We start from the raw sequence: 22,321 nt of genomic DNA, 5'->3' as shown, positions 1-22,321 counted from the left end.
AACAAATATAAAATATATAAAAAGGACCTTTGAACAATCAATAAAGCATTTCAGAGGTTATTTTTGCAGACTTGGGAATTTGTTTTTCATTGTAATCCTCTTCAAAATTCATTTTCATGAAGGAAAATGCTCATTTAAAGTCAATAATGGTAAACAATTTTTTATTCATTTAATATTCTAAAATACTAAAAAAAAACTCAACCAATTATAATTTTAAGAAGATAAGGACAGTCATTCAAGTGATAGCTAATAAATCTGTACTTTAGAGCAAACCAAAATATAGTAGATAGCATAGAGTTTTATAGAGTATTTCAACCTACTTCTTAATAAGATATAATTTAATAATCATCACAGAAACTATTCATTATGTATGAAATTTAAGTGAATAGCAATGTTACTTATTCCTTCAATCACTAAATAAGAAAAACAACATAAAATACCATTGAGTAATCTGAATATTTCTTTCCTCTAGGGACAAGGAAACTTTTAACAGAGTTGTTTTTCCAGTTGCTTTCATCAGATTAAAGCTGCTTCCCACTCTGCCCTATACTCTTTCAAAATCTTTTGACCTAAGTTGAAGCCAAATTTAACATGTCTAAATACTATTTAAGAACTGGGGAGAAACTATCAAGCAAAAACTTTTGCTTAATGTTCCCAATGTACTTTGAGTTTAAAGCTTAAAGTCCACCCCAGCTACTTGAAATTCAGCTCATAGAGATTTCCCATGGTTAGTGCTCCTGAGGAATTCTTTTTGGTCCTTATTTTCCTTCTCCTTGTCTCTCTATAGAGTCTTCTTCCTGTCGTACACACAGTAAGTCACCAAACTAGTCCTAGTTTGCCAGGGACTTTCCTAGTTTTAGAACGAAAAATCCAAAAATCCAGTATCTTCAGAAACCTCTGTGGCGTGGGCACATCAAAACAGTGGGTCACCCTTATCCAGTCCAACTCCAATCCTGTTTTTCCTCTTACCCAATTGACCTTTAAGAGTAAATCTGCAGTGGTATAAGAAGGAAAAGAAGGAAAAAATAAGCGAGGATATGAGAATGAAAAAATAATAGAGAAGATTAAAAAGGAATTAGGAATAGGAGGAAGGAGTGAAGGAGAAATTCCACCCTGTTAGAGATGAGTACCCTTTCCTGAACAGCCAGCTGTTCTCAACTCCACATTCCCATTATCGTCTCCCCTCACTTATATATTTGACCTAAGAGCTTCTTCGGCCCACCCCTCCCCATCCAACCCCACCCCTCTTCCAGCCCTTTCTGGAAGAGGTGGTTGAGGACATCAGCCTTGAAGCCAGAATGCCTGGGTCCAAATTATGCCTCTATCAGATGAGTGCTGTGTGCAGGTGACTTGATCTCTTTGTCCTCATAAACTCTGGATGAAAGTAATGCCTATCTCTGAGTTGTTGCTAAAGAAGTTAATACATGTACAGCTGAGTAATTCACTATATTATTGATATTACTCTTCTCCAACTCAGAGATCAAGATAAAATGTAGTCAGAAGCTTTAGCACTCCATGCCAGGCTCTGATGGGCGGGCCTACGTACCTCACCACCATGTAGCAGTGTTTCAGTGAGGAACTGATTCTGGGTTCTAAGCAACTTACACATAAACTCTTGGGAAAGAACCTGCTCATAAGCATGAGATTGCCTGTAGATCAGGTACAATTTATATTACACTTGTCATTCTCTTGCTTTGTTGCTGAAGCTGATTTTATCTGAGAGTAAAAGTCTGGCATAAGCCATTTGCTCATGCATTTTTAATTTATGGACTTAAGAGTTTGGAATAACATTCAAAGCCACAGATGCTTATCTGAACCAAACCCAAAATATTTTGAGGTTTTCATATCAGACATAACCATCAGAGAACTATAAAAAAGAAAAAAACCTTCTACCAAAAAACCCACCTATAATTTACTTTTAATATTTATCTTGAGAAAAACTACCTCTAAATTTACAAACTATATCACATGTATGGATAGATTCAAAAATTATTTTGCTTCAGCGAAACTTGGGCAGAATAATGAATAGTCCCCTTAAAGGGATTCATTCAATTATTTCAGGACATTTATAATCTACAAAATTTTTTAAATTTCTGAAGAGGACACAATTTTTAAGTAACAGAGGAAACCCCAGGGTACTTGGGATGGAACTGGGGATATTGGAAATAAAGAGAGGTTTTCCAGGTGCTCTAGAAGATAATTCTGAATAATTCCAATGGTAGACTAGAGCAATGGGTAGCTTAGAACCCAAAGCTAGCTGTATAAGATAGATACACATAATGACAAATATGGCTTAAAATTAGTGGAGGTCCAATGCACAAAGCTAAATAAGTTTTACTGAGTAAGGCAGGCACAACTAGAGAGAGAGTCCAAAGAATGGAGCTTGATTAAATACTCTGAAGATTGGTCTGGAGGGCCTGTGGGCTTATGGGTAAGAAAATTTACAAGTTACATCTCTAATAATATTTGAAGGTCCATTAACTGAACCTTCCACATACTAAAATAAAATACCACCATGATTTTTTACTTTGTCTTCAGCAAGTACATGTTTTAGATTTAAATGCAGATATCATAGCTAAAGTTGGCCTGAACTTAGGTTGAAAACCATAAACAACTAACAAACATTATGACTCTGACTAATGTATTAGGGAAGACAGAGCTGTCTGTTCTTTATTTAAGATGGGAGTTTGAGGAGAAAGAAGCAAAAGACCAAACAAGAAATGATGGAATCTGCATCTGTGGCTACATTAAGCCAAAGTGGTGGTGATGGTGGGAGGGACCAGTTGATTTAATAAATTCTTTATTGTTTAATTCATTTAAAAAAGATTTTATGGATAAAGAAGATGTGGCACATATATACAATGGAATATTACTCAGCCATAAAAAGAAACGAAATTGAGTTGTTTGTAGTGAGGTGGATGGACCCAGAGTCTGTCATACAGAGTGAAGTAAGTCAGAAAGAGAAAAACAGATACCGTATGCTAACACATATATATGGAATCTAATTAAAAAAATAGGTGATGAAGAACCTAGGGGCAAGACGGGAATAAAGACACAGACCTACTAGAGAATGGACTTGAGGATATGGGGAGGGGGAACAGTAAGCTGAGACAAAGTGAGAGAGTGGCATGGACACATATACACTACTAAACATAAAATAGATAGCTAGTGGCAAGCAGCCACATAGCACAGGGAGATCAGCTCGGTGCTTTGTGACCACCTAGAGGGGCGGGATAGGGAGGGTGGGAGGGAGGGAGATGCAAGAGGGAGGAGATAAGGGAACATATGTATATGTATAACTGATTCACTTTGTTATAAAGCAGAAACTAACACACCATTGTAAAGCAATTATACTCCAATAAAGATATTTAAAAAAAAAAGATTCTATCAAAATAGTTTCAGAACTATCTTAATTGGTGAATTTTTAAAATTCCTCATGAGTTGTTTTCAATGTGGACATAGCTCTAACTTCTACTTTTCACTAACTCCTTAAAACCAAACACTTCTGTTTCAGCATGCCAACCTCTCTCTCACCACCTCCATGTCCTACCTCATTCTATTCCCACTCATCCTGTTTACAGTGACTTTGCACATGCTGTTTCTTCTGCTTTGAACTCCCTTTCCCCTTCTTAGTCTGATTATTCCTAAGTAACCTTCAAGTTTCAATTTAAGTAACTTCTAACTGCAAAGCTTTCCTTGGACTGTCCCAGGTTTTCATCTATAATACTTCTAAATTTTGTATATATGTCCATCATCAGTAGACAGTGATGTGATTGGTATCTGTTGTACAAGCATCGCTGAGTCCTTCTATCACTGCAACGAATGGTTTATTTGTTTCCTTCCACCAATAGATGAGGAACCTCAAAGCAATGATAAAATCTTACGCTTCTTAATACAGTGTCCAACATACAGGAGGCCAGGGATAGAGAGAAAGTTAGTTTCAGCTCTAGTATCAATTCTATTTTACTGATGTGGGTGCCAGGAGCACTTATGAAGGAGGATTCTGATGTTGAGCCTGTTCTAAGAGGAAAAGAATTCCATAATCAATTGGTGATGTCTGCCACGGGAGCTGGAAACTGGAAGTGGCAGTACATGTGCCTCACATTTGCTTCTTTACCTAGGCATTCTGTAACTGTTCAGAGAATGAATACATAAGTAAAACAAACAGTAACAGCACCTGGAATTTATCCAACAATTTTAGATAAAATATGCTTTACCAACTCTCAGAGCCTCTGATTTAAAGGATACAAAACACATTGAGTACATCTTATGTCACTACTTACTTTTGTGTAAGTTTGGATATAGGTATTAATTTCCCTTAGAAGGGAATCTGAGGCTCAGAGTCCATACAGACATGATAGGTTTTCATAAGACAAATGCTATCTCCATAGTATCAAATACTCAGGGAGTCTGCTTTCTTCACTGACTTGACTAACAGGTTTTACACAACCTGGAGATTACATGACCAGTCAGAAATAGGGCTTAGATGCTTTGATATTTGCCCAGTAGAGGGACCATATAATTTGTAGTTCATACTGGAACACTTTTGAGAATGAATGGGGTGATATTAATAATTACGCAGCAACAAGAGATGTAAACCAGGACCATTCTGGGAAATCTGGGATGTATAGTTACCCTACCCTGTAGAACCATTATTCTCATTCTCCAATATGATATATTGATGTATTTGCTTTATATAGACCTAAAATTGTAATTTCCAATGGATTATCTATGGTTTCTTAAGGCACTATTGAGACAGCTTCTCGGGCTGCTTCTGGGCTTCACAGAAAAGGATGCTCTGATCCACTGTTAACCAAGATGTACTGCTAACCCTGTAGCCCTACCTGTGATTCTCTGGGCTTCAGATTTGTTGCCTACTGCTTCTAGTTCTAGCTGTGTTTCTCAGGATCTAGATTCTTTGTCCATGTCATCATTGTGGACTTTTCTGTAGAGTTACTTCTACAATTTTGTAGCAGCAGTTCTACTAATTGTAGAGAAGTAACTCTACTAATTGTAGAATTACTAGGCTTTTGGTCTTTGACCAGACCTCTTCATGCAGTGCATAGCTATGGTTTCTTGTCTTTTGTATCTTTTCGCCTTCAACTCCTAGCTTCCCAGCTATGACCAGTTTCTCCCTGGCACCTATAACTGACTAAATCCTAAGTACTTATGTGGCAGTTAATCTCAAGATCTAACTTCCAAGTCAGTACTCTTTCCAGAGACTGTGGTTCTGTTTCCAAAATGAACAATAAAACATGAGTGATACAGGTAATTTTGAAAAAAAAGAGAACTTGAAAATAAAAATTACCCAGGAGAGTACCCCAATTATCAATTTTGTTTTGGCACAGAAGACACAGCCTGAATGGTGTTTGCCAAATCCTTCAAATGTTTATTAGATGGAGATTATAATAATGACAAATTCTAGTGAGTGTTTTGAAGGATAACATTTAAATGAAAATGGCTTGCTTTATTGATGCTAAATGATAAACACCTAACTCCTTGATAGGATCATACTGAAGATTAGAGGAAGTAATGAATAACATAGTTGTTAGAAAGTATGGTTTTTGTATGATTTAAATCTCAGGTATGCAAGAAATGGCTTTTGTATTATTTTTCTTAACCTACTTTTAACTCCAAGACCCAATTCCACCATAGTGACAGGAATTCCTGTAGCCTTCCCAAAATAGTATCAGAGACTGGGAGATTTAAATCTTCCTGAACACAGGGAACGCAGGGACCATCATGTCCCAGCTAACATGGTCACTTCTGATTTTTTCACTATCCAAGAGATCCCCTTGAGGTCTGGTAGCTCTCACATGCTTGTCTGACATTTTCAGGTGGGACTCTTTGGAGAGGTGGGAGCCTGGGTGTAGTCCCCCTTCCCTGTATCCACCTCACTCTTTCGGGCTTCCAAGTCCTAGTGTTCAACTCTGGAGTCATCCTGCCTCTCCAGCATTCGTCTGGGGACCAGGGCTCTGGTTCCACTGCTCTGGGGCCCACTGTCAATAAGAGTCTCTCCTTAATTATTGGTGTAGGCCTGGAAACCAAAGCCAGGAAGGCTTTCAGTCTTCTGCTTTTTGCTTTACCATATTTGTCTCTGAAGGGATGAACCTGAGCCACAGAATCTATTACCGCTTAGAATGGAAAGCATGGGTGCAAAACAGAAAGGAAACAAGGGGGAAATGGGGGAAAATAATATTTTTAAAACATACATTTTATGCAGACGTTCATATAAGGCTTCATACAGATGACCAGTTGAGAAAAGGAAGCACCTTTATTTCCTGTGAGGAATACTTTTGGCCTCTAAGAAGAGGAGGAGAGGAGGTTACTCTGTGCTTTTGACTCCAGCTTCAGAGTTGCACTGGCAGATAGGAGAAGATTTTTGAATTCCTTCTTCTCTATTCTCCTCTTACAGAGCGCCCTGATGATGGCACAGGGACAGCTGTCAAGGCTGGGCCTTGAGCAACTCAGCAGCTGAAGGCACCAGGAGATAAGGAACAGATAGCTCTCATAGCCTCTTCCACTGAAACCACCCATCCTAAACTAAGCGCTGGATACTCCCTCATGGGTAGTGTAACCACACAGTTGGTGAGAATTCCTTTAACTGGCTCTGGGCCAACATGATAAAACCAAAGCTATAAAACTCACAAAAGTACTTCAAGAGAACCGTACCCACATTCTTTCTAGATATGGAATGTTAAAAACTACATATATACAATCCTCTGAAGATTTAGTTGTTTAGGAATATAATTCCTAGGTTGATTTTTCCCCACAGGAAACTATTTTAAAGTGAATGCAAAAAAAAAGGTATATCATCTCTCTAGTTTTTGTATTACTTGTTAGGAGAATAGGATACTCCTCTCAGCAAACCCCCTTTCTCTCATCCATGTTTTATGGCAAAAGGTCTATTAAGGTTCATAAATGCAGTTGGGACCAATAATTAGCAAATGCGATATTTTTTGACTATGCATTTCCTTAAACAGGTAACTTTTAAAGAAATATTGCTCTTTGATTACACCTAGTCACATAATAAAATTATAATTCCATTTTACTGAGATGTTTGATTTACTTAGGTCTTTTATGTCACACCAAGAATAAAAGTTAATTAAGGCTTCATTCGATAATCATTTATCAAAAAAACTATATTGAAGACAAAATGCATTGAACCTGTAGTTTTCTAGGAAGAGAACATGTAAATAATGCATTTGCAATCTGTATTTCCTTGTCAACAGTAACCTGTACAGGTTTTCTATACAAGAGGTTAAAGTGTGCGTCCTTTCCTACAGCTTGGAGCCTACAAAGCGTCACACTGTCTTTCAATTATCACCTGCTCAATAAAGCCAGTTTAAAACCATGAAATGGCTTATGAGCTCCTATGTGTTATGTAACATTTCTAATGGTTACTATAGCAACATTTTGTCCTGTACAACATTTCAGTTCCATGTGAAGTAATCTGTATTGTTATGGGATGCTTTGTCCCATGGTGATCACCGCAAACCATGCTTAAGGGTTTTAAATGCTGACTCCCCCACTCCCTTTTGTCCTACCTGGAAGGCACCTACCAAGCCCATTTTTTCCTTTCATGTAAGATTAAAGGGGGAAGCGGACTAAAGAGGTTCGTCAGCTGTGCAACAGCGACCCCTAGAGGCGAAATGCCTTGACGATGACCAAAACCTCCCAAAGCTCAAGGCTTCTGCCTCATATCAGGTCCTGCTGTACTGTGTTTATCGGGCGAGCTATCACAGTGTTAATCCAGAACTGCCTTTATTTTGAGAACGAGAGATATTTTTGATGCCCAGAAACCCAAGTCCAAAGTTTCTGGAGCTTTACTACCTATTCTAGACGGCACATAAATTTTTGTCTTCTCTTTGTGCGATTTAAGGGAATCGTGGGTGAGTTGCTTTCTGTTCATCAGCAAATCAGCGTAATAACACATTTGTGCATAGTGAGAACACTACGCCTTTGATTTGCTTTTTCCTTGGTCAGAGAAAACGCTTGGAAAATAATTTAAAGTATCAGGGAGAAAGAAAAAAAGAATCCTAGCGCTCTTACTTTTCTGGGTTTGCAAATGTTATGTAGCTCAAGAGCCCGGATGATTCATCCCCTGAAAGCCTGAGCGCTCCATTTGTTTTGTAGATTTCACTACCCCCTTTGTTCTGCTTCAAACCTTTCAGAGGGCTGAAATGCATTATTACCTTGTTAAATCTCAACCAAAATCATTTCTACAGCCTGAAGCTGTTTTGACGTGGGTTGAGCATCTCACACACAAAAGAATTGCTTTTGTTCCCAGAAGCTCTCATTGGCTGAATGGTCTTTGCACCGAGCCAATCAGAAGCTAGTTGTTAGGCTTGGCTGGCTATTTTTAGCCTCACTCTCAAAAATACTTGGTCTTGGAGAGGGTAGGCTGCAGAATGACAGTAGCATAGTTGAAACAAACAGCTAAATACATTTTGCCTGTCACGGCGTGTTTGGCATTTTTCCTTTAAATACTCATACGCTGTGACATTAGCATGTGTTTTTGTAAACAATAAATTTAGGAATAGAACTGCATTTCCCAGTTCCAAATTATCCTTTTAGTAAAGAGGCAGGAAGTCTAAGAAGTAGTCAATATTCCTTTTTTCTTTTTTTAATCCAAAAGCATCTAGTTATTTCACAAATACACAAAAATACCAGTTACCATATAGAGAATACTGAGGTGTTTTTTTTCAAAGAATTTTTATAAATTTTCATTTTTAGTTAATAGACATTTTAAAGGACTTGCTCATCATGAATTATAAAGTCATAGTCATCAAATCATCCTTTTCCCTTGACCTTTAAAGGTGTATATAATTGTCCAAACGACTATGCACATGGTGTGTAACAATTAAAATCATAAATATTCAGTGTGTTTTATGCGTGGTGATAAAGCATTCTTTTGATCATGTTCTTTCATTTGAGCCATTACTCAGTAGGCACAAGAAGTATTTTCCCTAAATGCACTTGAAGTGACAAAGCATTAGAACACACAATTTGTTAATTATCTAATATTATCAGGAAACGAAAGTTGCCAAGTGGGAAAAATCAGGCCCTAAACTTTTGTTTTCCATCAGCCATCTATTTAGCTGGGCAAGAAGGAGGCAGAGACAAACGGAACCAAAATTTCATAACATAAAGCAATTTTATTAGCAGGAAGGGAAACCTCTTCTTGGGGCGGGGGGAAGAGCAAATCTGTGTCTAATTCTTTAAAATATGTTTAGGTTTTAGATTTCCCAATATTTATTACTCAGGCTTGGAATGTGACCTGATTTGCTGTTGCTTGCTTGTTTTAAGAAAAATCCCTTTTTACTTCTGGTTGCAAGAGATCAGAATGCAATTTAGACATATAATAACAAGGAATCTGTAACATGAGTATATTGGTTAAACTGGAAGATTTCAAGAAAGAGAAAAGATTCAAGATCCAAGGTTGGGATTGCAGAAGTGGTTTATAGTGGTCTTCTATGAGCAAGGATGACCGAATATATGGCAGGTATAGGCCAAGAAATTCATGAAGAATTCTACCAGAGTGAATGGAGCACAAAGAAATTTTGGGAGGAATCTTTCCTCACTTTAAGCGGTACAGAATACAGTGTTGAGGGGAAACGTCCCCTGGGTTTCTGAAGATGAATTTGAATAGCTGAAATAAGGCACTTTGGGAAGAGTTATCTTTTTTTTCAACATCAATTTGGTGCACATTTGGACAGGTTTTAAGAAGGCGGCTGTACAATAGCTCCCAGGAGTTTAGCTGGGTTTTTGTAGCCAACCAGCAGCTAACAATTTAGTTTAATGTGCAGTCTTAGTAAATTAAAGGAATCTGATAAATTGAGACCCAGCAATATTCTTATTTGTTTGCCATGGCATAGCATGTTGAACCCTAGCAGAAATTAACGCATCACCATTTTCTATTCAAGACTTACATTTTATTTTCTCACTTTCCTGTGCCAGGTGTTTTGGCTCCAGACTTGGCCATCTGAGAAATTCCTTAGTTTTATACTTGTCTGCTTAAAAAATAAATACATAATAATAACAATAATAATAATTTTAGAATCATGTTTATTTCTAGTTTTCTCTATGTATTTGTATTTAAACTCCTTGAAGGCAAAAATAAATAAAATAAAATAAAGAATGTGCTACTCCTTTTGTATCTTAACGTCTCTACCTAGCATTTAGCTAGTCTTAAACTTGGGTGGTATGCATTTTGTTTTCTGTAGGGATTGAGGCACTTGTGGGAAGAGAAACATGCAAATTTGCACTTAACTTCTTCTCCATGGGGGTGGTGAGCAGAAAAGGGACAGGGTCTTGCTAGATACCTAAAGGATAGAGGAGATATGGACTGACTGGAGACACCAAAATTTAACATTGCTAATTTCATTTTTCTGTACCTACACACGATTCTGTTACCTGTGATAGTCGTTGTAAAAAGTGCATGATTACTAATTGATAGATAGTTGTTCTAACATTAATTGTGAACTGTTGAAATAACTGGATTTTACCACTCATATCTACAAATGTATAGGGCCAATAAGCCAGACACAATTATAACAGGTCAAATTCTAGTTCTCCTTACAATGAAGTAGATATTTTCTTAGAGTAACAGAGTTTCCTGTGTTTTGGCAAAACTGTGAAGTAAGCCAAGTTCCTCATGGGTACTTCTGGAATCTCCTGCTTTCTTCTCACCTCGTGAATTCAGTGCTTTCAAGTTTTGTTTTAATTCTCCCTTCTGTGTTGCCTTACCAAAGGCCAACACTACCTCGTGCCCCCAAACACTCCTCCCCCATCTTCCAGATTTGAGGTAGGAGCAAATAGAAAAGCCTTTTTTCCTCTCTGTTTAGATTCAATTGAAAACATAGTAGCTGCTTCTAAAATTATTGATTATCAGTTGTGTGTGTGTGTGTGTGTGTGTCATTGAATACAAGTTTGTGGAACACAAGTGTGTGTGTGTGTGTGTGTGTGTGTGCCACAGAACACATTCATTGTGCTCCTGGGTTGTCATCCTTTCATTCTGATTAATTTGTGGTCTCATGGAAAATCTGTGTGAATTACGTTAGCTTTGTTGAGCCCATTGTGCAGGAAGTCAGTCTGTATAAATATTCTTCCAGGCTTAACAGTTTCACCTTAACAGGCTTAGTAGTTGCCTGTCACTTGTCTCTCAGCCTTTAAAAAAATCCTGTGAATGGTTGGGCAGATAATTTGTGCAATATTAATATGAAAACCGTAAAACATGAGAAGAAAATTAGAATCATGTGTAATTTAGTAGATTAGTTGTGAGGTAACTTTCTACAAAATTCTGAGGGTGTTGTAGGAAATCAGGATCTTTGGTGACATGAGGGTATCCCAAGTTGGGATCAGGGGAAGTTCAGGGGAAAACATTTAAGTTGAAGTGCAACTCCATGCAAGGATGACTGACATTTGTAAATTTTAGAAATTTACCATGCAACAAAGCCTACAAATTGAAACAACAATTTTAAAACAAACTGTCTAAATCAACCTTTTAACTAGAATGAGGTAAATGCTGTGGGGAAAATGATTTTATTGTGACAAGTGATTTAAGAGCAAGTAGATGTCATTAAAATTTTTACAACTCTGAAAAGAAGAAAGAGAAAAAAAAATCACTAATCATGGAAACAAACGAAATATGAAGTTTAAAATAAATATAGGACATGTAATAGGAATTTGTCCTGCCTTAATCTTCTGGATTTTATCAAAAGATATATTGTATATTGCTAGTATTTACTCTAAAATATATTTCCCAAATGAGAAAATAATTGTATTTATATTATATTGTATATTATGTTTCAAAAGTAGTTATTGGAGAGTATAAAAATAGACCTCAGAGTAATGGAACAAAATCCCAATATTCCTTGTGTTTTTAATAAAACAGAGCTTATCATTATGGCTTTTACACTAAGGAAAAATATTGGAAGAATATAGGTAAAGAAGGTGAGGAAAAACTTAGGTGGGAGCAAAAACATGTAAACAATTTTGAAACAATGTGTAAGTAAAGCAAATTATTTTAACAATTTGAAAGAATCTGTAAATAGTAGTTAAACATTCTTTTTCATTGACATCCAAGATCATTAATCATGTGAAGATTCATCATATAATTAGATAGTCACCCATAACTGTGAATTTTATGAGCCTCGAACATTTTAGAGCTCCTCGGTGAGGTCCCCCTGCTGCTTTAGAATTTGTCCAGAATAAATGAGCAGAAAGCAGCAACAGTGAAGTGGCACCATTAATAGCGTTCATCATAGCTGTATGCCTAAGGGTCTTATTTACTGCTGACCCTTCCAATGGTTGTTCTTTCCTCTTTCTTGCATTTTGAAAGCCTTTGTAATTTCTAAGGGAAGAGATTTGTTGATTACTACTGACAGAACTAACAAAAGAATGCTTTTAAAAGCCCATGTCAAACACAGACTACTGGGAAAATGCTGTGAAAATCTCTTAACCTTTTTTTTTCTTTTTACTTTTATTTATTTATTTATTTATTCGTTTTGGGGGTTTTGTTTTGACTGGAACACCGCTGTCCATCCGTGGAGTCACTAAAAGTAGAACGACAACTGTAGTTTTTCTTGACACATAATGACTTAGGTTTGTTTTGAAAAGACGCTTTGTTAATCTATCTGTTTTCCATTTGGGTGTGAGTACTAACGTCCATGACAAACTCCTGCTTTGTTCCTTCACTTACTTACTGAAATGTCAATGCTATGCTTCCTTTGATTAAAATAATAGAATGCATGATTGAATATTTTATAGGACCCATCACACTAGGACTGGTGCCTGTGGTGCCAGAGTGCATGCTTCAAATGAGCACATGAGCTATTCAGCAAATTACTCCTGAAAAGAGGCATATGCACAGGCTTCTTGAAAACCTCACAGTTGTAGTGCCCAGATGTTGGCTGACATATGCCCCTGGGGTCAGCTTGGGGAAAGGAGTCATGATACTTTGTGATGGACTCTATATTAAACTTTACATCAGGAGCAAAACACAATTCGAATTGATGATGGATCAGGTGTCTTGAAAGCTGATGAGTATTACTTTGTCACCATTGAAAGGCATTACTCTTTACACAATGGGCAACCCCATTAACCTTTGGGACTAAATCTTCTTCATTAAAATCATCCCAGACTTTGTGCAGATTTTGCTTTAACTGTAGCCACTGGTATCAAAAGGCACTGAGACAACATGGGAAACTGGACAGTGAAGCATTTCCTGGCAGAAAATATGTAAGGTGTGGGCACTCCACATGCTAAAGGCTGAGAAATGCAAGATATTCGTGTTGATCTCCAGCCTTTCACCCTATGCCAGAATTTGTTGAACACACTTAGAACTAAGTAAGCTGGAAGAGAAACAAAAAACCTCTAATCCAATCCATCTTAGAGCTCCCCTCTTGCCAGTTTATCTTTCTTCATTTAATATCATTTCTCAGGAGTATCAGGAGTAATGTAGTATTTTTGCAATTTGAATTTCGTGAATTATACTCTCACTACACAGTATAGGCATAGCCCAAGGCTAATGCAGTCCATCCAACTTGTAGAACAAGAGAGGAAGCCTGCTCAGAGAGTCATCCCTAATACTTAGAAGGGATTTTTCTTTTGGCTTTTTTTCTAAGAGGAAGAAAAGGCCAGGTCCACCAGACTACTGGCATAGCTCCTGATAAGGTTAAGTTCGCTAACTTGGGCAGTAAGATGGTGAATCACAGAGACCATGCAAGGAAGTGATCACAGAGCTTTCCCTGATTAAGAAAGATATCCCATTTCCTGCAAGGGATGGACATATGAAGATCCTTCTGAACAGAGCCCTGGGGTGCATGTGTTGCTCCAGGTTGGTTTAGGCACTTGGACTAAAATGAGGGGACTTGGAGAACACTCAGAAGTAGATATTCCTTCCAAACTATTTCTGACTTCCCTTTGGTTACTTTAGGTACCTTCTGTATATTCATTCATTCATTCAACATTGAAATATCATGTAAAGATGAAAAGGCATAACTGCTATCTTTGAGAATTACCTATGACTAGGATATAGATTATTGTGGAGACATTTACAAAATAAGGTATCCAGTGCTCTAATGGACATTAAATGTGTTTGCTATACAAAATGGGCATTGAGCAGGAATACTTAAGCAAGAGAAGATATTGTGAAGCCTTTAAACTAAGACCTGGAGGAAAAGTAGGTAATTCACAAGGGGATGATTCGGTTGAGTGGAGACAGAAAGGACATTCAGGCAAAAGGAACTGCTTGTGCAAAGTCAGAGATGAAAAATATTCAGAGAAAATAATTAATTAGGAATAGCTGGTGACAGGGGGTTAGAAATGGCATTAAATGAAACCAGACTTTAAGGTGGCTCCACATCCTAAAATGTCTCATATGTGATGCTATAATTAGGATGACCAGGTAACTTATAGTCTAAATTGGGACCCTTTAGAGAGACATAGAGGGGTGCTATTAATAATTCCCCTGATGAGAGCGTAAACCAGGAATGTCTTTGCTGAACTGAGACCTATGATTACCCTAGCTATAGGCAAAGGGTACCACTACAGGATTCTGAAGAGGAAATGGTGATATAAGATGTAATTGTTATACTGACAATACTCTGATACCAGCGTGAAGGCTGGATTAAATTCCTGGACATTGAGAACTAGCTTAGAAGGAACTTTTTGCTAGCGACGTGAACCTGAGGACCCACCTCTTCCTGGATGGCTAAAGAGAAACTCAACTGGGTCAGCGAATGCATGAGGTGACCCTTTTCACCCCCTCTGAGTCCACAGAAACATAAATTGCTAGTGAGCTAGCTAGTCAGCAAAGTGAGGCTCTCTACCTGCTTGTCTTGACATTTTATTCAAAGAAAAATATTGGAAAAAGGGCTGAGGAGCTGGTGAATCGCTACTACTCTTTCTTTCTCACTGGTCCCAGAGCACTAATATTTACGTAGCTCAGCTGAGTCAGTGATGTGCAGCCCGCTGGACCCTGTACAATGCTCTCGGCCTTAATGGGTTGATGGGACCATGAAAGGAGGCCGAGAGGGAGGCCGGGGGTTGGGGGGTTGGGCTGCAGGGCACATTAAAACTTCAAGAAAATCACTCTTGTAAAAGCGACTGGACCTGGAGGGAATGCAGCTGTTTTTGCTTCTGCATATGATGTTTTCAGAGTCAAACTTTTGGCTTTATTTCTTCTGTCTTCTAGACTCCGATTTGCCATTTGAAGTTTTACCAGTGGAGGAATCCTGGGTCTTCGAGGCTCCTCTGTTTTGTATTTGCTTTCTGGTTCCCTTCCGGTTCCTTAGATAATGACTAGCTTTCCTAGTGACTCATTTTCACATCGTATTTTACATTTCTTTTTTTTGAGCTATACATTTTACATTTCCCTGAGGCAAAATAACTCTAGTCAGAGTTCTTATAAAACAGTCTTGTGTACATACCAGACCAGTATAAATAACATTATGCTTTTAGACCTTTAGCCCTTTCTAAATGAGTACTGATTCTCTTATCTGTGTATTTTAAATGATCCTTGGTACAACAAAATTTTTTGAGCATGCTGTTACTCTAAAAAGAATTCTATCCATGTAAAGAATTCCCATTTCCATTCTTTCATATATTAAACAGTTATTTGTTGAGTATCTATCATGCCCTTAGCACTGTGCAAAATCCTGGGCTCACAGCTATTTGAAAGACAAAATCCTTACTCTTGCAGGATGTATAATTTATTGTAGGTAAAATGGGGGAGGTTAATGGAAGGAACCATAAATACAGGCTATTTCTCTGTAGCAGTCATTCTCAAAGGGTGGTCTCAGGCCCAGCAGCATCTGTATCTCCAGGGAACTTGTTAAAAATGCAAATTATTGAGCCCATCCCAAATTTGTTGAACCAGAAACTCTGGGTTGGGGCCCAGCAGTCTTTGCTTTAACAAGCCCATTCTTGAGTCTGAGGCTCACTCGTTTGAGAACCGCCAAACTATAATATATTAAGACGTGAGTGTTGGATGGCATGGGAGAACATGTGCAAAGGGGCTGACTCACTTGCATGGGGTTAAGGAAAGCTTCTCATAGAAGTTATTTCTAAGTGGAGAATTGAAGGATTGGTAGGAATTGGACAGGCAAAGGGAAGGTGTAGTGGGCAGAAATCAAGTCCAAGGAGATGATATCCTGAAGCGGGCTAGAGGTGAAAAATATCAGTTTATTCAGGAGGAATTCAGAGAGGCTGGCACTTCTGATAGTGATGGGTGGGGACTGTTTACATCTCTTATCCAAGGGCAGGCAAAGCCTACCATCGCATCTACAGACAACAGTATAGTGAAAAACCACAGCTGCTGTCAGAGGTGACAGGTACGTTTTTCACATCAGAAAAGTAAGTCAGAATAAAGCCAATGCGGAAAGAATCACAGTTAGGTGTGTGGAGTTAGGGAGCCTCTGGGATCTCTCTAAGTAGACAGGCGGAAAGTCGGTAGGAAGGATGATCCAGAAAATATGTGTGAGCTCAAATTAGAACTCCTCCTCAGGAGGATGGCATCTTAGTTTGCTATGGTTGCCATAACAAAATACCACCAACAGGGTGGCTTAACCAACAGAAATTTGTTTTCCCACAGTTTTGGAGGCTAGAAGTCCAAGACCATAGTGTTGGCAGGGTTGGTTTCTTTGAGGCCTCTCTCCTTGGCTTGCAGATGGCCATCTTCTTGCTGTGTCCTCACAGGATCTTTCCTCTGTGCACTTACATCCTAGTGTCCCTTTTTGAGTCCTAATTTCCTCTTCTTATAAGGACACCAGTCATATTGGATTAGGGCTTACCCTAATGGCCTGATTTTAATGTAATTACCTCTTTAAAGACTAATATCTACATGCAGTCACTCTCTGATGTACTAGGGGTTAGGGCTTCAACATGTGCATTTTGGAAGGGCACAGTTCAGCCCATAACAGAGGGCAATAACAGGCAAGACTCAAAGCTCAGAAGAAATGGAATCCTTGGTAGTTAATTAAGTCATGGACCCAGGAAGGTGGTGTTTGCCAAGAGAATTCAGGAGTCTTGTACCTAGAGCAATGGGTCCATGTGAGAAAATAACCTGGTTTGTCACAACAACACATCAAGTCCCTACATGGGGCTCCTCCAAGTTCCCTAGGCTGAGGAAAGAGGTTGGTTTCATATTTGAAGCATCATGAACTCACAGGTGTGGGAAATGAAAATGTGATAATATGACATAGTAAGTGTGCAGAGAGACAAACTGATTGCCACAGAGGGAAATTGTATAGTAAAATATCACCAGATTTGGAAATCAGAAAAGCTGAATTTAAATGTGGGATTTGCTGCTTTTCTCTTGTGTGATCTTGTTTGAGAAACTCAGGTAGCCACTCAGTCTTAATTTTCTCAAAATGAAGGAGTCCTACTGATACCTACTTCATAGAAGTAAATGAGATAATATGTATTAAAGGACCAAAAAAATGCAACAGTTTTACAAATGTAAGCTACTGTTAGCAACTCCAAACATAATAATGGTTACCTTTTTATTGAGAGTTTTCTATAAATCATATGTTTACTCTAATGCCTTTATATACATGATCTCATTTAACTATAATCTGTAAATAAAATCATTCGAAAGTATCTAAAATAAATGTTCAAGAGAATTAACAAAAAAAAAATGTGTATCCAAAATAATCCTTTCTAAGAAATAATTTACCAGTATAAGTTAGTAAGGTGCTTTCCAAGTTCAACACAAATGATCAGAATTCCACAGGAACCATGACTAGAGATGTAGTATACGGAAAGTAAGCAGTATTTCCTTTACATAGAATTGTCTTATTTCAAATAATTCAGTGACATGGAGATTAAGTTTCAATGGAGATTAGAAAAAAGATGGTGAGCCAGTGGTGAAAAGAGGTTGTACTCATTTGGTATGTTTAATCGACTTTCTCTGGCTAACCCACCTATATAGTGGAGGTGAGTATATCAGGATATCAGAGCTGGGAGCACCAGCCATGAAGGCTGTTCTACAAGGTCTATCTAGCTTTCTGTACACACAAAGCAATATTCCTACGGTATATGATTTCTCAGGTGGGCATTTCGACAAAGGGAGAAAGAACAAACCAGCCATGAATGTTGTTATATGTCAACAAAGACCAAATGACAGTCTAATGACAGACCCCTCAATCTGATTCAACCAAAAATCACAAGGACACTTTGACATAGATTATTCAAAATATGAGGAATTCAAAAATAATTTTTTTTTTTTTTTTTGCGGTACGCGGGCCTCTCACTGTTGTGGCCTCTCCCGTTGCGGAGCACAGACTCCGGACGCGCAGGCTCAGCGGCCATGGCTCACGGGCCCCGCCGCTCCACCGCATGTGGGATCTTCCCAGGCCGGGGCAGGAACCTGTGTCCCCTGCATCGGCAGGTGCACTCTCAACCACTGCGCCACCAGGGAAGCCCCCAAAATAATTTAAGTATGGGCCTAAAACATGATGTGAAAAGAGCAATTGTAAAAGTTGGTTCTTAGAGAGGCTTGCTACTACTTGTGGGCAAGAGGCAGAGACAGCTCTACAGAAGAGAAGAGATGTGAGCTGGGTTATGGAGCTAAATAGGAAGCATTTGTATGAATTAAGTAAGAAACATTTAAAGAAGAAGACTCAGAGAACATTATGTAAGTTTGAAACCACTGGGGAAGAGTTAGGTCTTTGTGCAGGTTAATCACATTTTGTCCTTCAGCATCCCTCTGTATCTTACTTTGTATCCCCAAGAGACTGGCATGAAGTAGGCATTGCATCATCCTTGCCTTCCTCTCCTATTTGGGATCAGTCGGTGGGTGGCAGTAGACACCAGTAGCACAGTGGAAGAAGGGAGGAAATTGAGGCCAGGGTTTCAGTCCCCTGACCTTCTCCCTGCCACATTACTGCAGGTTGGTTTTATCCCTCTACTAAAGGCCATACTTCTTGCTGGGAAACCTCAAATCTCTAGATGCTGGTAATGGTTTCCTCCCCATTCTTTACAGAGCCATCGATTTGAGGGTTCCCTCCGCACTGTCCACATTTGAGAAGAGGGTCCCTTTGTAAAACTTCCCTCACTTATCCCACTTAAGCACTACAACTATATTCTGATGATATCCTGATACATTTACATAACAAAATAACTGAGGAAAAGTCAAAAGTTCATTCTGCCCAGAGTTGCTGGTGCAATCCCCCAAAGGCAGGTTTTATTGATTTGATTTTTCCCTCTGTTCTCTCATCTCTACATTCTCACCGAGATGAGTGGTTATTTAATATTACCAAGGATATGCAGAATGATTCCAAAGTTACCATTTAAAGAATTGGCCACGTTGAAGTGAGGAAATTATTTCACATCAAAATTTTCTATTATCATAGAATAGATTTCATATTCATAAGTCTGTAGAAGTCCTCAGAGGTAATCTAATATTGTCCAGTGGTGCCTGAAACTGGTTCATGATCAAAGTCATCTAGACAGCTCTCTATATATTTATTTGCTTCTCTCTATATTTATTTATTTCTATTTTTTTCCAAGCTCACTGAGATCTCCTACATCGGAATCTCTGGGGGTAGCATCCAGACTTCTATTTTATTGATTTTTATTACTATGAGCTTTCCTGGCCTATGATTTCCGTTTAAGGGTAGGCAAAATTAAGGACTATTGAGGTTCTATAACTTTCTCAAGCTCAGATAACAAGATAGAGGCACAATCAGAATGAGATCCACTACTCTTGACTCTCAGTTATTGAGAGCAAGGGAATTGAGAAATGGGGGAAATCAACAGAAACTTTAGAGAGAAAGTTAATGCCCTAACTTGGAAAAGTGTAACACTGAGCATAAATTAAGGGAAACAAGGTTGTTTCCCAGTCTCCAAAATTTTATGTTCACCAAACGTTCAGCTGTACCTCACGTAGCTTTTAGGACTCTATCATTTTGGTACGGACCTTTCGGTAGAGTTGCTTCTTATGATGACAATGATAACCTGCAGTTCCCCCATTCTATTTACATACTAGGATTGCAGTTCCACAGGAAGGACTCAGTGTTCTGATAAGTGATGGAATTAGTCATTTCATTAATCAGACGATAACCCTGAGCCTTGCTTTGAAGTCTAACTGTTGTTTTCTGACTCATTTCCTAAGAAGAGAAAACCTGCCAAAGTCTTCCAAGAAGATAAACAATATTTGGCCAGTGGAAATCCGGAGTCTGAAGACAATCAACTGATCAGATATTTTCTAACAGAAAATCATACAAAATTCTTTAGTATATAAAATAATTTCTTCTCCCACAACTCTTTTCAACAATAATACGGTCTCTCTTCACTGATGAAGAAAGAATAGACTCTGAAAAGAGAAGTAACCCATTCGTTTCAGTTTGGATGAACTTCTTTGACCCTGATGTCTTACAGCAGATATTTGTTGGCTTCCTCAACTATCTAAAACCAGAGAAGGAAGAAGATTCTCCCACAGCAAAATCTGATTTGGGGCTAGCCAATTTATCTCATCCTCTGCTGCTTTTCTCTTCATCAGTTTAGGCTATCTGAGCACTGCTGAGAATATTGAAGAGACATTTCCAGGGATTTTCCAGGGCAAGTAAGGAGGTATGGTCACTCTACCTTTGGCAAGTGTCTTAAGACCTGAGGTGTCCTTCATCAGTATTGATTAACCTCACTGTGACCAGTTGAGGCTAAAGTTGTTATTCACTCCCACACTCTCTTCTGAGTTATTTGAAGTTTCTTCTTAGATATGATTTTCAGGTTCACTAGTAACTTCAAAACTTGTTTATATAGATGTCTGTCTAAATTTGTGGAAGAACTGTGATGATGCATCTTATAAGAACACTAGTTGCAGTTGCAAAATGCTTTGGTTAAAAGAACATAGACAAACATAGTACTTTAGGTCAGTATTTAGCAAAGAGCTATCCTGAATGTTTGGTTATAGGGTAGTATTTTTTTAAAAACATATTTTTACCTAATGACAAAACAACATAGAAGCTGGAGATCACGTAATTTAGTAAACTAAAACCTTAATTTCTCTTATTTAATTCTCTCATTTTTTAGTTTTGAAATCCCACACCTCTTTGGAATGATCTCAGACATTCTTAAAGACTTTGAATGGCATTCTAAGCAATTCTTAATTTTAGTCTCATAATAAAAAGGGGATATTTGAGCTCTGAAATCTTACACAGTATATCAGCAGAGGTTGACACAGTGTGCAAACCATAGATGCTCCAAAAATGGAAAACCTGTATACACTAGGATGGCAGATATCTCTGTCACTTTTATTTGGGAGTTTTGACCAAAATTGGCCTTTTTGGCCACTTGAAGGCACTAATGCTTTCTCCAAACTTGGGAAACTTGAGGTTTCAAGTTTGGGGATTAAGGGGGAGGAGATATAGGAAGTATTTTCCCTAAACCATAAAAACACTGAGAAATTTGATGGGCTATTTTATATTGCAAATTCCCATTCTATGCCGTCATCGATCTGGGATAAATGCAATGGGAATACTTTAAACATTTTAAAATCACATTCTTAGTCTTTTACAATTTGTCTATTTTCAAATGACAAGAAGATTTTAAAGTTGTTTTAGGACTCCAAGTTTTAAATGCTTTCCCTCTGGCATTGCAACTGAATCTTAATTTTCATTCTTTGAATTTTTTTTCTTTCAAAAATAAAACTAATCATTAACAATCTCCTTTTTCCAGTGTCTTAGATTGGGTTTCCCAGGAGCAGAATTGGAGACGGGAATTCAGATGGAGCTATTTAATCAACGAAGAGCCTTTAAGAGACGGGAGTGGGGGAAGCGGGACAGGCAGGAGGAGGAGCTAAGTTAGGATGAAGCCTCAGCTGGAGATACTCCAGCCTCTGATCCTACGGGAGATGGGGGGACTTTGAAGCATAAACTGTACCGCACATTGGGTCCCTCAATGAGGCATGCGCTCTACCGTTTTTATCCCCGATTAGTCTCTCATCAGCTATGGGTTATAGAAGGGTAGAGTGGGGTGAGCATAACCTCTCAGGCTAGGCGGTACTGGATTATAGAGAGAAATTCTCCTGAGAAGGGGATACCTGTGAGCAGCTATCATCTCAGGAACTGGGGGGCTGGTGCCACCACTGGCAAAGTGGATCAGGCTGTGGCAGCACCACCACCATCTACTCAGATAAATAGAACTCTTACTTGTTCTCGGCTAAATAAAAAGTAACTATTTGATCAGTTTAATAGAGTATTTATGACAAAGCTATTTTTTCTCTTTAATTATTTATTATTAATTATTTATTAATCAAATTAAAAGAAGAGCTCACCTTTGCCTGACAGGATGGAGCTAGATTTGATTCCTAGTTCTT

The sequence above is a fragment of the Hyperoodon ampullatus genome, assembly GCF_949752795.1.
Source record: "Hyperoodon ampullatus genome assembly, chromosome: 11".
Taxonomy (NCBI): Eukaryota; Metazoa; Chordata; class Mammalia; order Artiodactyla; family Ziphiidae; genus Hyperoodon; species Hyperoodon ampullatus.
Note: the sequence above shows the minus strand (reverse complement) of the source record.